Genomic DNA, 18,142 nt, shown 5'->3' with positions numbered 1-18,142 from the left:
GTGGTCAGGCCTCTACACCGTCTATGAAGTGGTCTCCCTAACAAGACATGAGTCCATCTGGTCCCCTAAAAAATATTTACATTACTGTTTATATTCCCCAGACTGTCTTGTCTATCTCTGAGGCCATACTGTAGTTACTAATTTGTATTGTCTCATCCCTTCCCCTTCTCCTTCATTCCCACCCCCTCCCTACTAGCAACGCTCAGTTTTTCCTCTGTGTCCCTGAGACTATTTCTGTTTACATTTCTCATTTATTCAATTTTTTAGATTCCACATATAAGTGAGATCACATGGTATTTGTCTTTCTCTGACTGACTTATTTCACTTAGCATAACGTTCTCTAGGTCCATCCATATCGTTGCAAATGGTAATATTTCCTTCTTTTTTATAGCTGAGTAATACTCCATTGTGTAAATGTACCATAGTTTCTTAATCCAGTCGTCTACCGATGGGCATTTCGGTTGTTTCCAAGTCTTAGCTGTTGTGAATAGCGCCGCAGTGAACACAGGGGTGCATATATATTTTTTCAAATTAATGTCTTGGGTTTTTCTGGATAAATACCTAAGAGTGGAATTGCTGGGTCATAAGGTAATACCATTTCCAGTTTTTTGAGATACCTCCATACTGATTTCCATAGTGGCTGCACCAGTCTGCAGTCCCACCAACAGTGCACCAGGGTTCCCTTTTCCCCACAACCTCGCCAGCATTTGTTATTCGTTGATTTATGATGATAGCCTGAATGGTGGCTCTTAAAAAGCTATGTAGAGGCGGCCGGTTAGCTCAGTTGGTTAGAGTGCAGTGCTCATAACACCAAGGTTGCCAGTTCGATCCCTGCATGGGCCACTGAGCTGAGCCCTCCACAACTACATTGAAACAACAACTTGACTTGGAGCTGATGGGTCCTGGAAAAACACTGTTCCCCAATTAAAAAAAAAAAAAAAAAAGCTATGCCTATGGCTTAATCCCCAGAACCTATGAATGTGACCTTCAGGGGGAAAAAAGGGTCTTTGCAGATTTAATTAAGTTAAGGATCTTGGGACAAAATTACCTTCAATTATCCAGGCAGGTCCTAAATGCAGTGACAAGTGTCCTAATAGAAGTTAGAAGAAAAGAAAACCCAGAGAAGAGGGAAAATCCATGTGAAGACAGAGGCAGAGCCTGGAAGGATGCAGCCACAAGCCAAGAAATGCCTGAAGCTACCGGAAGCTAGAAGAGTCAAGGAAGGATTCTCCCCCCGGGGACTTTGAAAGGAGCACAGCCCTCCGACACCTTGATTTTGGACTTCCGGCCTCCAGAACTGTGAAAGAATACATTCCTGCTGTTTTAAGCCACCAAGTTTGTGGCAATTTGTTATGGCAGCCCTAGGAAAAGAATACAAATCCTATCTGTTTTCCCAGATATAGTAGACATGGAGCACGAAAGATGAAGTGGTTTGCCCAAGTTCACAGTCCGTACGCAGCAGAACTGGAATTTGAACCCAGGAAGTCTGGCATGAAGTCCTTGCTCTTAACCATTACACTCACCCCTGAAATACATTTATTGAATATCTACTATGTTTCACATGTGTCAGATGCTGGGGATGCATCTATAAACAGAGACAAAGTTCTTTACGAAGCTTATGTGGGAACTGAGGTTCAGAGAGGATGAGTCATTCATGTAAAGCCACAAAATTCGTGGAGCTGGGATGTGAACTCGAGCATCCTGACTCTAGAGCCTGCCCTCTACTCTCCAATACAGAATGGGAGCCACTGACCTAGGTGCCCTCTGTAAACTATAACGAAAAGATGCAAAATGGCAAAGTGTGGTAGACTGCAGCAGCTGTCCCCTTTACCTCTGAGCAAAGCCCCTTGTCAGTAGGGGTTCCCTCAGGCTGCCTTGTGACTAGGGAGCCAGCTGGTCTACCATGAGGCAGAGGCAGAGACCCTCTTCTACCTCTGCTAGCAGGCTGGCCCGCCCCTTGGGGAAAACACCTTGAGGAGCTGGCAAACATCAGCACTGCCCCTCCAGATTGCAGGCAGACAAAGACACATGACTTAACTCTTTCAGCACCAGGGTCAGGTCTACTCCTAAATTTGCAATGGAATAATCTGAATTCCACCTGGAGAACAAAATTACTTATTAAGTGAAACCAGACATCATTCCCCAGGTCCAAGGGTAAAAGCTTTGTGTGGTGCATCTGCACTTTCAATGAGAAAGACATGTTTTGTCCTGGGACTTCCGACACCTAAAGACAAACACATTTGAGAGGATGAAGGTGCCAGAAAGGGCTGGAAATGTGTTTTTAAATTTTTTTCTTCCTTGGAGAAAAAAAAAAAAAAAAGGTAGGTTAGCCTGAAAAAATGTGGTGAAATTTTCTTTTTTTGAACTGAATTTAACTGGATCAATTGCAAAAGCTAAGAAAGCAAAGGGAGCAGAATAAGGGGAAAGAAAGAAAAGAAAGAAAGAGTAGAAAAAGTAGAAAGAGATACAAAATGGGGAAATCCACTTATAAAAGAGAAAAAAAATATGAGGATGAAGTGGCAAGGGGAACAGTGATAGAAGATAAGGGAGAGACTAAAATCAAGATGGGTAACAAGAGAAAAAGTGGGGAAGAAATGGTTATTTTCTGTGTCCCGTTTTCCAAATGACCCTTTTACCTGGGGCTCTGGCCATCCCCGCCCCTGGCCGTTGCTCAGGGGACTCTCTATCAGTCTATTGAAGAGGCAGGAGGCTATCAGTTTACAAGAAGAGAGGAAGCAGAGGAAGAGGAAAGAAAGCAGACAAATTACTAAATGAGGAAGCCAATTATCCAGCACACCATACTTCAAGCTGTCAGTAGGCTGCTATTCCTCAGGCACCTTTGAGCAAAGCGGGACTTAGAGCTCTGAGAGTTTGCTGCCGTCTGGCCTTTCCAATAAGATAATCTACACAGACTTCCCCCATCCACATCCAATTGCCAGCATCCTGAATGACATCGTTCCAAATCAGAGACCACTATGACAGCGCCACTGGAGCCCAGGATCACAAAAACGGAAGAGGCCTCCAGATAAAACAGCCCAGGAGCCACTTGAGGTTCCTATTTGGACAAACTACAGGGCTGATTTGGAGCCTTCTGCTGACCTCTCTGATAGCAACAAACATAAATAGCCCAAAGCAATAGACATTTGCTTCAGTCAAGAAGCCAAGGATGGTGCGGGGTGAAAGATCCTTTGCGACTGCCAAAGGCTAATTCATGGAAGGCAGTTCAGCACACAACTACCTTACCTGTTGGAGAATTCTTCAATTTCATATGAAACCCTTACAAACGATGACATAGAACACGTAAACACCACCTCATCTGGCCTGACATGTGCATGGCTGCACAACAGTGGACCCCGTACAGTTTGATGTGGGGAAGCAAGGGCAGAGAAAGATCAGTCAGGGGATCAAGATGACTGGACAAGAATCCCATTGGTCAGGGGCAGGTTCCACTTTGCACGAAATAACGAGTTCCAGAGAGGAGCTGGGGCACAGGGCAAATAGCAGCGGATGGTTATGTGACATCTCCCTCTTGAGTAAGCAGCCAAACAAACTCCAGAGTGGAGACTCCTACCAAGTTTAAATTTACGATGCATTATATTTTCTTGTTTCCTGAATAAAGTCATGTGATGTGATTGGTTTGAAGGAAGGTAAAGAACCTCAAGAAAAAAATATATCAGGTGTGCAGTGATAAGGTTACCTGTGGGATAAAAGATGCTGACCTCTCAGAGGTTGCTACGCCCTGAAGTTCCTCTGAAAGCAGGCATGGGAAAGCAGCCGTCCCCTCGCCGGCAAGGCCGCATAATTCTATAAACGACTCTTCTTCTCCACCGAGTGATGACTGTCACTCTGGGAAACGTTTCCAGTGACTGATACACCCCCACTGTCATGCTCCACAAGGTAAGAGTATGAGTCATGTTCACAGTTTCTATAACAACATTTCTCAGCGTGAGGCCTGTCTGTGGATGACCTGAGTCAAAAATCACCAGGGGGACTTGTTGAGAATACAGATTGTTGCATCGGAATTTCTTGAGACTGGGGGTCAGGAATCTACATTTTTAAAGTAGGTCTGGTGGGGAGTCTTATGCAAAATTCTAAAGCTTGAAAACCATTCTTCTATCACATACTACCTATAGAAGTAGTTAGAGGATGTGAACCTGAGGACCTCAGACTGATAGTTACATGATTCTATGTAATTCTCCGACCTCAATGCTCCCACCTTGGAGCCTGAATTCAAATCCCAACTCCCCATCTGGCTAAAATCCTTCCTTCTTTCCTTCTCTCACTCCGTTTCTTTCTTTCTTTCTTTCTTTCTTTCTTTCTTTCTTTCCTTCTTTCTTTCTTTCTTTCCTTCTTTCCTTCCCTCCCTCCCTCCCTCCCTTTCTTTCTCTTTTTCTTTCTTTCTTTCTTTCTTTCTTTCCTTTCTTTTCTTTTCCTTTCTTTCTTACCTACTTCCCTCCCTATATCCATCCATCCATCCATCCATCCATCCATCCATTCCAACCTTCATAGCAGGCACTGTGTTTCATGCTAAAGGAATATAAAACACAGAGCTCACCCTGAAAATGACTGCATCAAGGAAATATCCAGTAATATCTCCTGGAGGTCTGCTCTGAAAGCTCACATCAGCCCTTGAGAGGATGAGCTGAGCTTCTAAAATATAAAGATATTTGAGAAAATTAACACACTAACAACCACAAGCAAGACCTAGTCACTTTCATAGGCAATCTATTTGGGAGAGACGTGTGCCAAAACACACATTTATCAAATTTGCCAATTTGCTTCATACATTGTCCTTATTTGGTTATTTGATTGGGACATACGGAGAATAGCCATCTTCATTCAAATGAATAAGAAATAAATCCACTTAGGTCTGTGCCAAGGGCATAACCACCTGAACTGCTGGCAGGAGGGACCTGCCATGGAGGCGAGGGACTTCTTACACAGGGGCAGAAGTTTCTCCCGTGCCTGCCATTATTCACTCAAAGGCAGTGACAAGAAGAGAGAGTGGCAGACATGGCTGTGGGGAAGTGATTTTGGAGATGGTTGTGAGATAGTTTTGTTCATCCTCTCTTCTCATGACACCAACATGTTCCATGCAGAAGGAAATACTGTGGCTCTGAATTACTTTATCACCGAAACATTGATCCCAATCCCTTGCTTCAGGCAATATAGACTAGATACTCTGCTGTGTTTGGAATAGACACTGATATATATTATCAGTGCCCCAGGAAGCAGAGAAGCCATTTCCCTCTGCAGGGGAACCCAATCCTGTGATTTCCCGGTTGACCTCCATCTTTCTGTGACATCTCAGTCAGCCTCCAGTGGCCCTTCCCTCATTTTCCTCCAACTTTGCTTGAGTTCAGGAGCCTGTCACTGTCCTTCCCAGGTTCACAGTCTGCCCCTCTTTTCCACAGCAGTGCGCTTGATCTTTCTCCACCCTCCTTCCCTGCATCTTTTCAACCATCAGAAGCTTTCAAATGAGAATGAGACAAACTCCCTGTCCAAGTTTTGCATGGATTTTAGCTCTACAAATAACCCAGGGAAAAGGGCTCCAAGAATTCCATGTCAACCATAAAACATGCTTTGTGAGGAACACTGGTTTCCTCCGAGACAAAGAAGAGGGAAAGCCAACCACATCGTGCACACCATGGAAGGTTCAGGAGGTGGCAGCGATGCGGGTGCAGCTCCATGGATCCAACTTAAACAAGAGAGCACTGAACCAGAAGGAGAGTCTGTCTGATAACTATTAAAAAATTCCATTGCTGGGTAAAAAACAACTTGTTTCCTGTGAGGTGGGAAGCTGCTTGCCATCGGTCAAGTTGCCTAGCAAATCCACCTCGGGAAAGAATCCACCGGTCCTACGGTCAAATGCTATCATGTTTCTGCCCATTTGGATTTTGGAGAAAGCTATCACACTGGTTTTCAAACTGTGTTCTATGGTTGGGTTTTGGGTGTCGGTTTCACCACCCTTCAGGCCCTCCCTTGCCTATCGACTGGGGTGTCAGATCAAGACAAATCACAAACAAACAGAAAGCTCAAAAAGCTTGAAAACCACCAGCGTAGCACAATAGTTTCCATGGGTTTTCAGGTGCTCGGGCCAAGACAGAAGACGAAAATGGAAAAAAAGAGGAAATCACTCGACCTCAATACTGCTGCCGACCACACCAGGTTGGCTGAAATCTAGCAACAGAGTCTGTTGACTCTGGCAGTCACCAAATATTTGGGCCAGAGAAATGCCTTTTTCAGGGAGACATTTTCACCCTCTTTCGGTTCTCTTGATTTATAGAAAGTGATTTCTCAGAAAATTCTCAGTTGCTGATACACATTATAAGGAAACCCTCCAAAGACTGACACTGCATTATTAGCAACTTGGGCTAAACTAGAGGTCTCACAGATCTGGAGGTCTGCAGACATTTGTAACTGCCTTCACCAGTTATCTCTGAGGCCTGCTGTCAACATCAACCTTGATAAACAGCCAAGGTGGGGATGGACTCCTGAATCTGTTCTACTGAAGTAGACCCAGGAAGCTCTCTGAAAACCAGAATATGCAGGTTTTCAGCAAGAACAAGGAGTGGGGAGAGGTTCGATGAGCATTCTGCCCAATATATTGAGGGAATTCTGAGTTTTTAGGAAATCTCATCTATTGTAGGTCTTGGCCTTGAAGCTTTCTGTGAAACAACCTAAAAGCACAAGGAGGACAAGTTTGGGGCTCATCATTTGCAGGCATGTAAGGAGGGCATCACTATACATAAATGGGGGAGGGGAAAATTAGCAATTATGTCCCACCCAAATGGCTCCCAGCTCCCAGCCACCAAACCTCCTCTTTCAGCTTCGTGCCTGGTGGTTTCTCCAAAACTCCTAATATTGTCAACTTTATCATCCTTGTCCTCATTTTTAAGTTCTTACTATGTGCCTGGCAATTATGTTTTCTATGCATTGCCGCATTCATTCTCACAATACGCTTGCAACCATAGGTACCATCAGTATCAGCATTTACTAATAAACCTTGTGCTCAAATTTTTAAATGTCAACCCAGGTCATAGCTGGCAAGTGATGGAGCCAGGACTCAAAGCCATGTCTTTAACACTAGCCTGTGCACTTAACCAGCATAGGGACACAGGGAATGTTAGCTCCGTTTACCACGTATAGGCTGTACTGAGAAAAACATATGGTAAGGTTCAAAAACTGGACCTTTATATAAAGCTAAGCCAAACCAGATTCAGTGGTACAGAAATTTTTATTATAATTTTAAGGGAGTTCAGTATAAAAAGTGAGAAATTTGAATCTAGAGATTCATTGAAATAAAAAAGGAAGAAAGAAACCATTAATTTCCCTTAGTGATATAATGCTGGGATGCCTTCTCTTTGAAAGGTTCTAAGCCTGGACAGGAATATGAAAGGCAAATAATTAAAATGTAAGATGTATATTAAAGGATTCTTCTGGAATTCAAAGTTTTGTTTCAGTAAACTGTGTTGTTCAAGAGATGTCTGTTAAAGATGAATAAAGAAGATGGGAAAACTCATAACAACATGTCCTTTGGTGACATTTTTGAGGACTTTGAAGAATCTGTAAGTGGTATTGTTAGGTAGGAGAGTTTTCATTAATAGTAAAAAAAAAAAAAAAGAAAAACCAAATCTGCACTGCTCCCAGTCTTCAAAAGACCCGTGAAAGGCAAATATTCTCATCGCCAATAACTGCTTTACCCGTCTCTTTAGCAGCAAACTCCTGCATCAGGAGGGTATACTCTGGCTTACCCAGAAATGGTAAGAAATGGCAATAAGCGCATTTGTTATCTTTAGAGATAATATAAGTTACAAAATGCTTTGAAAATTATGAAGATGTTAGTAAGGGGATTATTAGATTATTAACTTGGTCTACGAACGATTTCCAGACCTAATGTTGGGTAGCATAGAACACCAAAGAGGTTAAGGCGAGCTGGTGGTCAGTATAGAAAGTCAAAATGCCTTCAGCTGACAAGAGTTTACCAATTTATACAGTCATATATATACATGTGAAGGCATATCAAGGTCTGTGAGGCTACACACCTAATTGAAAACCTTAGATTGCCTGTAGAGTATGGGGGAAGGGCCCAGGGTTTAGGATGGTGGTTAAAGGAGACTTCAGTCTTACTGAAATTTCCTGACTGTTTACAAGAACAATGTATTTATGTATCACCTATATAATTAGAAATAATTTTAAGATGTTTCAATAAATCAGATAGGTCTTTCCTAGAAATGGGACCCCTCCCCTTGAACACACACACAAAAGAAACTGTCCTCCGCCCCAGAAGACTGGGGACACAGTGGCATAATGTCTCCATGCACTCGTTCAACAAAGGCCTGAGGGCCCACTATGTGCAAAGCCCAAAGCCTTGTTCTGCGAACCAATCTCTTCTCTCAGCACAAAGCCTCCTACTCTCAAGTTTCTTCATTCCCTAAGAGTCCCCATAAATTATCTCCTAACCTCAAGTTCCTTTCCACTGGGGTCCCCCAGACTCATGTGTTCCGGTTTCCAAACTCTCACTCTGAGCCTCAGTTCTCTGAGGGACCCTTTCTTCCAGGCACTCAGCTCTTTCTCAACAAATATTAACATAACCATTAGCCTCTGTCCATCAAACTACATTTACTCCAACCCTGATCAGATGGGGAACATTCCCAGGTCTACAAAGGTTAGGAATGGGCAGTGGTAGTCCTCACTCACTGCCCCCCTGCCCAGTCTCGTGGTAAAAAAATACATAGTGAAACACAGATCACCATCTGAAAACTGCCTCCCACCCCTTGCTATCCACAGAAACAGCATTTTATTTTGAAGTTTGGAATCTGCTGACCTCCCCACCCAGACATCCCTAGGTTCTGCCCTGGCTGCAGCTTGGAGAAAAAGTAGACAGTTGACACTAATGAGATTTGGTTCTCATTTTAGCTTTAAATCATTTCTGCCAATGAACACAGTCTCCAGGCCAGGACTCATTTTCATTCTTCCTCGATTTTTAAAAATGGCCTATGGACCTTGAACCTGGAGGTCAGTTTCTATTAGCTTTCCTTTTTCCAGCCTGCCTCCAAAACGAAAAAAAAAATGTTAAAAAGCAAAAGCAAATTCCCAAATGGCCTGGTGGTGTTTAGCAAATGGCCGGTTTGAGAGAGAGAGAGAGAGAGAGAGAGAGAGAGAGAGAGAGAGAGGGGGAATTTGTGGGGAAAGGGTTAAATTAGCACACTTCCCTGGAAGGCCTCTTCTACCCTGTTAATGGAACCCAAGTGCAAACCTTGGCAGGAACTGCACATTAGCTCATGACAGGTGGAGGCTTCATGTGGTTGTTGCTGCATTTCCAGCAAAAAACTGGGGACATGGGGACCACTCCACGACACAGTAGGCTGGAACAGATTGCTTTGCAGAGATCTCTTCTGGCTGAAATAATTCCCTGTAACAACTTCCTTGACATGCTGTCAGGATGGCCTGTTTCCAAGGTAATGGCTGATGCATGGGGATATAACAGACATCATCTGTGGTCTTCCAGAGATGAAGTTGCCAGAACAACCCTGCTGCATTCTTCTAACAGAGTCATTCAGCCATTCAGCAATGTTTACTAAATTGGGTTCCCTGTTACACACTCTCCCCGGCAGCCTCCAGTTCATTCCGCATAATATTGTTCACTTTTTACTGTAAATCTGGGGTTGCAAACTCAAACATCTAGGGGAGCCAGCAGATAAGTATAAAATGACCAAAACAGGCCAGTGAAAACCAGAGTCCCTGCCTATCTCAAGGGAGAGAACCCTTCTCAGCTCCGGTCCATGGTTTTAACTTCAGAATGCTTTTCTGGAAGAGCTCTTCACAGATCTCTTCTGATGGAAAACAAGTTCATAAACAATATCCTGATACACTGTCAGTATGGCTGGTGTCCTGGGCTGAAGAGTGTCCCCTAAAATTCATGTCTACCTGGAACCTCAGACTGTGATTTTATTAGGGAAATAGTCCTTGCAAATGTAATTAGTTAAATACAAATGTGGTCATACTGGATTAGGGTGGGCCCTACATCCAATGACTGGTGTCTTTCTAAGAGGAGAGACACAGAGACACAAACCCACACACAGAGAAGAATGCATTGTGAAGACAGAGGCAGAGATTTGAGTGACGTATCTACAAGTCAAGGAATGCCAAGAAATGCCAAAGATTGTCAGCAACCACCAAAAGCTAGGAGAGAGGCATGAACCACCTGGCTAACAGTGGGACCCTGTGAGATTTGTTTTTTTATTTTTTTTTTTGGCTTGTCAAATAGCAAAATCTTTCAATGAAAGAAAACAGAAGCAAATATGCTTGCAGGCCTCTGTGCTACATGGTCTCTCATCTGAACTACCAGACGACTCCAAATCTATCCTGGCTCCTTTCAATCCTCTCTTCACACTGTAGCCAGAGGGATATCTGGAAAATTCACATCAGATGATGTCACCCATCTCCCCCAAATCCCTTAATCATGTCTCATTGCTCTTCCAATAAAGACTAAAATCCTTACCATGACCCACCAGGCTCTGCAGGCTCTGGGCTCTGCTCCTCCTCATTCTCTGCCTTACAGTCTGTCTCCCTGGCTTCCACTGCCTTGTGCTCCGTGTGTTCTCTTTAACCTCAGGACCTTTGCACATGCAGGTCTCTCTGACTCAAATATCCTCAATGTGCACACACGTGTGTACACACACGCATTCATACATACACAGACTCCTTTCACCTAGAATGCCTACTCATCCTTCAGCTCAGGTCAGTCATCACTTCCTCAGGAAAACTCTTCCTGACCCCTTCCCCACCATCCAACATTAGTCCAGTCTCTTGTTCAAATACTCTCACAGTACTGTGTCCCTTTCACATTTAGCATCTCCCACTAACTGTGTGTGATCATCTGATTCAGTCAATCGCCCCCACTGGACAGTCAGTGCCATCTCTTGCACCTACACGGTGCCTGCCATACAGTCCACAGGAGGCAGTATAGTGTTGTACCTCCAGGAAATTGAAAGGCTTGATTTCCTCCTACTCCAGGTTAAATGATCTCTACAGCCACATCCCTCCCATAGTCCTTGGTTTGTACTTTTATGATAGTAACATGTCACATTTTGCATTGTTCTCTGATGTTCACGGCTGTTTACATCTTCTGACCATTGACCACACTGGGGACAGGGATTACATTGTGATATCCCTGCATGACCCGATGTACAGTATGAGGCCTTTGTCATACTTCAGTATTTGTTGGACGCTCAGAGGCTGCCTTGCAGTGATGGTAAGGAGTCCTTATAGAGCTGTGTGGGCAGAGAGTATGGCACAGCAGTTAAGACGGTGGCTCAGGAATCGAGGCTTGAATCCACTTTGTGCTAGTTCTCTACATGATTTTAGACCAGGTAATTCGCCTCACCGTGTCTTCGTTCCTCACCTAGAAATGGGGAGAAGGACAGTGCCCACTGCCGAGTGACACTGTAGGGACGGAAAAGGCACGCAAGATCTTAGAGCAGAGCACGCACAGGCATGCTCACTCACGTCATCTACGATTAGTCCCAGGTCTTGTTAATGAAGTGAGTATAGTAATGAGAGTGGCTAATTTTGTCTAAGATGGAGATACTGCAACATGTTTGAAGGTCGAGGGAAAGGCTCCATTGAAGAAGCAACAAGATGTAAAAAAAATAATAATAAGTATAATTAATGACTCTAGTCCTCAAGAGCAGCAGAAGGGAGAGGGGATAAAAGGCACAAGTCAGGGACAGTAGCTTGGGAAGGGAGAGTTACTTCTCTCTCTTTTTTTTTTTTTTAGCTGAGCCATCCTGCCACCTGTTGGCAGCCCAGCAGCAGCTCAGCTCGGGCCAGGAATCAAACCAACGTCCCTGTTGCTCAGAGCTCGCACTCTTGACTGAGCCTCTTAACCAACTGAGCCACTCGGCCGGCCCGAGAGTTACTTCTTTGCAATGCTATCCCCACTTATTAGGAAGCCTTCATTAAAAATGGCAGGTTGTCCACTCGCTGAGTTCCCCACCCACATACATGCCTTGCTCTGATGGGTCTAAGCTCAAAAGTTTTACCAGTTGTTCTCAAATGGGGGCTGTTCCCCACTCCCAAAGACATTTGACAATATCTGGAGACATTTTTGATTGCTATGATTTGGGTGGATGGGAGTGGAATGGATGGTGGATGGGGGGATGGGTTGCTACTGGCATCTTGCAAGTAGAGGCCAGAGACACTGCTACACATCCTACAATGCACAGGACACCCGCCCCCTACCCAACAAAGAATTATCTGCCCAAAATGTCAATGATGCTGAGGTTGAGAAACCTTGTTCTAGACCATTACATCCCAACATCCTGGGGGACCCAGACCGACACTCACAGACACTCAAGTTACAGGCTTCGATAATTTAGTTTCTGTGGCTTATCAATTAGCCCCTTTCCAAAGAAGAATCTTCTATAATATCAATGTGTTTTCAAACTTTGTAGACCATAAAGTAGTCTGCTCTGATTGAAACTAAATGTTTCCTTTGTTCCATCCTGGCCCCGGAATTCCACATTGTGGGCATCTTCCTTCAGAAGGGACGACAGAGGGGCCAGCCAAGTGGCTCAGTTGGTTAAGAGCTCGCTCAAGAGTTTGAGCTCTGAGCAACAGTAGTTCAATTCCCGGCCCAAGCTGAGCAGCCACTGAGCTGCCAACAGGCGGCAGGATGGCTCAGCTAAAAAAGAAAAAAAAAAAAAAAAAAGAAGGGACGACAGAGCCTCCAGGGACTCCAAGTTGTTCAGCGCATGCAGGAAATTTGTGGTTAATCACTTCAACCTGCTTTCCTTTACCAGAGATTTTCTGAGACCTGTTTATTGTTCCGCCGCTTGGCTGCTCTAGAGTTATCTATAACCGAAGCCTTACATTTATTTGTAGAGTAGAAGAAGGTATATTTTTACTCTCACATCCCTTCCAAGTCCCTGGATCAAATTAGTGTGAACTTTCCAAAATAAATTCACCTTTGAGCCGAAACAAAGCATGGAAAGTTTCAGCCCAAAAAAGAATACCTTATTAGAAAGTTAGAAGCAAAGGAAAATGAGGATTATAATGGATATTTGAGTGTAACGTCAGCACTCAATGTTACAAAAAAATAGAGTATTTCTTATATAAAAGATCCTTTAACAGATGGATGCATGCGATTCAGGATTGACACTCAGTTCCCTTTTCTTCAGACTCTAAGGGAAAACAACTGGAAATAAACAGAACGGAAAAATCAGCACATGTGGATCTAATTCTGCACCATGTCACTGGTTACAACCCAAGGAAAGAATAGTTTATCAACATGAGAAAAGGGGAACAATCAGTAACAGGAAGGAAGACCTCTGATTCCTGGACTCCACAAATGTCATTTGTTGGACCACAACGGGGTCTAGCAGTGTTTGTCAACAACTCAAAGTTTACATTTTATGTGGACGGCCACCATGTTTTTTCCTACACAAAACTACTGTCATAGCTCTGGGCAATTCGTAATAGAGATAGATACATGTTAGGGCATTTGGAGCTTGTTTTTTCTCTTGGTATTCCACATGGAAAAATACTTTCCAATCACCTCCAACCCTTGAAAGATTCAAAATCGGAATGATTCTGAAACATGCACCCTTTCGTAAACCCATTCATAGGTATAACTGTGACTTGACCCACATAAGGCCCCAATAAAATATCATTGTCAATGCAGCATTAAAACCAGTGCATTAAAAAAAAAACTGCAGGAAAATGAGCTATCCTTTAGCTTAAAGCTGCTATTTTCAAGTAGTTTTCGGCAGCAACAGAATGCTTCCCTTCCACTCTCCCCCAGCCCCCCAAAGAATGCACAGTCTTGAGCAGAATAGGAAATACACCGGAGGTGCCAAAAATATATATACAAGTGAACACTTTGGTCAACGTTGCTCAAGCAGTAGTTCGCCGTAATCAGAAGTGTCTGGACGCTGATGGGAACCACTCTGAGCACCTCTTGAATTGCAGAAGTCAAACGGGACTTGGATTCATCTTTTGTTATCGGTATAGATTGAGCATTATAATTTTAATACAGTTTTTTTCCTTTCTTAAAATGTGTACACATTTTTTTTGGCACCCTGTGAATAAAATGCATAAAAGAAGCATTGCTCTGGTAATGCAGGGTTTCCAGAAGCTCAGCCCAATCTCCCTCTTCCCCCTCTCGCAATACTCATTTTTGTTCCCTACTGACTGACTGTCTGGATAAATAAATACAGTGCATGAAAAAAATCATTTCAGGATGAATTTTTTCCTCTTTCAACAGATTGAGCTGGCATCATTTAGCGCCAGCCCTTATTTAGGCCACAGGAGCACGGATTGACTTCCCCTAAATTAATTTTAACAGCTCACATAAATAGCAGTTACTGGGGAGTGTAATTTGGGCAAGTTGACTTTTGTTTTTACTTTCCTTGATTCTGTGTTATTTGCATTTTCATTGTTTGCCCCCTCCTCAAAATCAGTTTTTACTTGAAAAAATATGTATCTTGAAAAAACTTTTAATATTTTACCAAGTTTCATTTTTGTCTTTTTGGTTCATGTTTCTTTTAGACTGTTTGTATATCAGCAAATGGAAAAGAGTAAAGGAAACAAATTCCTCCTTCCTTTTTCTTTACCTATAACGGGATCAAACTATATAAGGCATGTCTATGGAGTTACTCAAATTGATAGGGTCCTGTGTGTTATCTCCTATGTGTCTTCATTATTGTAGTCTTTCTGGATATAAGGTGCTTTCACTGTGATGTCTGTCACCCACTAACAGTCAGGGTTCATTCGGTTTCTTAGGATGGCTAGACAGAGATCCTCACCCACCATCACGACCCTATGGACATACCTCCCCCACTTCTCATCAAAGGGACCACATTCCCAGATGAAGGAAGACATTTCTTCCTTTATCCAAAGCATGCCCTTCTGACAAAGCGCATATCCCTGGCATAGGCTAATAAAATCATAACACTCATAACCCAAAAGATATGTGTATATTGGGTAACTCTATGTTGTTGCTTTTTTTTTTAAATAAAAGCATTTACTAAAATTCAGAGGACCTTTAATTTATAATTGGAGTAGGAAGACATCTTTAATTTTTTTTCCACCAGAAAATGATTCCCCCCAAATGCATGTTATCACCAAAACAATCATCACCACCTCAAATCTGTAATCGCGCTAAAGAAGCCCAAACGACAGGAGCAGTTAGAAGACAGGGGCTTGTGGAAGCTCATGTTCCCTAAAAATTCCTCTCTAAAAACCATGAGGGAACTCAAAGCAGCTGAAAGTGTGGCTTTTTCCTGGCCAGTTCTGAAAAACAATATTTCAGATGCTATACATCTTATCTTATGGTCCACATTGCCAGTGAGGCGGAACACAGAAAGTGCATTCGGATTGGCACAGTTTGGACTATTTTACTTTGGAGAAAGAAAAATTGAGCAATCCTGGAAAAACTCCATATTATTCCTTTAAAAAAAAATAGTTAAGTTCCTCCTGAAAACTAGTTACTACTTTGAGCAGGAAGGAAGGGTTTGGAACAGCTGTCCACAAGTGAGTTAGGAGAATGTCAATCACTGTCCTTTCTCTCCTTTACTTAAAGATTAGCCCACATCCCAGGACCCCCAGAGGGAAACCGCATACACTTAACTTTTGAGACCGTCATGAGGAATGTTTCTGTAACAGTAGCGGCATGTCAGCCGGATGGAGAAGACTGCTCAAGTCCAGAAACGTACCCCAAAGCAGTGAGAGTCCGAAGGGTCAGAAGTGGGATGACTGGACGTTTATGAAATTCATTTGGGTCTGGACTAAAGTCTTTATCCCCAGGAAAAGGTCAAACTTAACAAAAGGAGTGGAAATGAAATTGCTGCATACAACGGTGTCTGCAACTTTAGCAAGAGTCTTCTTAGGCAAAATGAACCTGCACAGACCATCCGAGGTTTAAATTTTATAATAAATGCAATTTCCTCTGAATATTAGGTAAGGAAAGAAAGGTATAGGGAAATAAATCATATATAATCCCATTGTCATAAAATAAGCCATAAATCCCCCAATCCAAGACAAAAATATTTTTACCATATGATCTTTTTGAGCACAGAGTGGGGGTGGAAGGATATACAACAAGTTGCTAATAGTCATAACAGGGAGAAGGGCATGAGAAGGGAGGGAAACGGAGTTAAAAAAAACAGAGACAGATTGTCGTTCGATAGAACAATATGCATATGACATAATATTATGAAAAATGAAGACTAAAATTCTATTGCTGTATTATAAATGCACAAAAATTGAATATGCAAATAGATTATAACTAAAGGTGACGCAAACTTCCTTGCTTTCAGGATAAAGTCATGAGAATTATTTTTAAAGTCATTGCAATAAGGCATTTTAGCAATATGGACTATGACAGATTCTTTACCTACAGTTAACACCCTTTGTAACACACGGGTTAGATAACATTAGGACAAAAACGAGTTGCATTTGAAAAACAGGTCTGAGACCCTGTGGAATGAGGCGGTGGTCTAGGGGACCAAAATGAATCAGATACAGCCTATAAAGAATTCTGACAGTTTGCACAAATGCGACAAGAAGTGAAACTGGTCTCCTCAACTGATTTCCTCAGGCACCTGGTGGTCTGGAAGTCTGTGACCTCACAGAAAGCTGGGGACCACCACACCAGAGCACAGACGTGCAAAGTTAAATCCCAAGTAAATATATTAACATAGGTCCCCAAGTCTATGAATGTGGCAGCAAGATGCTCACTTTAGATGGTGGATAGGAAACTGATCAGAAAGAAAAAAAATTAAGGAAATATTAAAAAATGTAAATGTGACGGAAATTATAAACAGCCTAAAGCTCCTCTCCCTTCGGGAACAGCTGTGTCTGCTAATCCCTGGAGGAGTCCTCGCTGCGTTCGCCCTTCCTTCCTTCCTCCGTCTCTCTCTAATAGCTCCCTTGTTCCTGCTGGACAAAACTAGCCCTTTGTGGCTGCTCTCAGAACAACATTAAAAACAGGAATAGGGAAATTGTAAACAGGAGGCTTCTGGTCTACAGGCGAAGACACACACAGGCCTCTGAGGCCTACTTCATGCTAAGCAAAGAAACAGATCTTTGTTGCTAAAGGGATTAGGGCTGCGGGATTTCGGAGGCACTGCTGAGGCATTCAGCTGGCCTGAAGTAGGGGCTTTGTAAAGAGATACCTCCATTAGAGGTCTGTGAGCGGAAATCATTCATACTCTTTATACAATCTGGGTAATGTGATAGTGTTGGACTGTTAAACGCCTCTGGTGAGGCAGGGTCCTATCTCCTTGAATGGTAAATTCTTCAGCAGCTAAATAGACGGTGGTATAATTACCTTCACTGACTTTTTTTGGTGTGGAGGTTGGGGGGGAGTGCTGGGGGGGTGTCTTCTACCTTTAACCCTTAGTGGGAGTAACATTAAAGGATCACCCAGAGCCAGGTTGGACGTCTTCCCAAGTTGGCTCAGAGATGATCTTTGGACTTCCGGTGCTGGCATGTTACATTAGCAAAAATGGCACTTTCTGTGCATCGTCTACATGTAGAGTCAACGAGCGCTTTGTCCCTGCATTCACCATGACGATGGAAATCTCCGTAATTGCCTCATTCCGTGATGCCCCAGGATGCCCCCAACCGACCCAATTCCTATCTAGCCTATGCCCGCTTTCATCAGCCCACGCTTCCCTGCCTTCTCCTCCCCAAGCTGGACTGGTGTCCTTCCTCTGAAGTCTTTGGCATTCTGCACACGTCTCCCCCATTGCATTCCCCATGAACTTGGAGACTGTGTATGTGTGTCTGCTATTCCAGTAGACAATGAGTTCCTCAAGGGCAGTGGCTCATTCACCTTTGTGCCCACAATGCCTGGCCCTTCAGAGGTGCCTGGAAATGTGTCCATCAGGAGAGCAAGGTGCCTGGGCTGCCTTCCCTTTAGATCAGTCCCTACGGCAGCTGGAAAGACTGGATCTGCCTATATGTTTTAATGGCTTATGAGGACTTTTTAAAAATTCATCAGTGAACCCTCCAAGGGACCTCAAGGGTCTTATGCAAGAAAACACCATGGCCAGTTAGGAGAGAAAAATGAGGCCTCCAAGGAAGATAGCAAGTAGTTACTTCCACACAAACGGCCAGCAGCTTTCTGAGTGAC

The sequence above is a fragment of the Hipposideros armiger genome, unplaced genomic scaffold, assembly GCF_001890085.2.
Source record: "Hipposideros armiger isolate ML-2016 unplaced genomic scaffold, ASM189008v1 scaffold_11, whole genome shotgun sequence".
NCBI classification, from domain to species: Eukaryota; Metazoa; Chordata; class Mammalia; order Chiroptera; family Hipposideridae; genus Hipposideros; species Hipposideros armiger.
Note: the sequence above shows the minus strand (reverse complement) of the source record.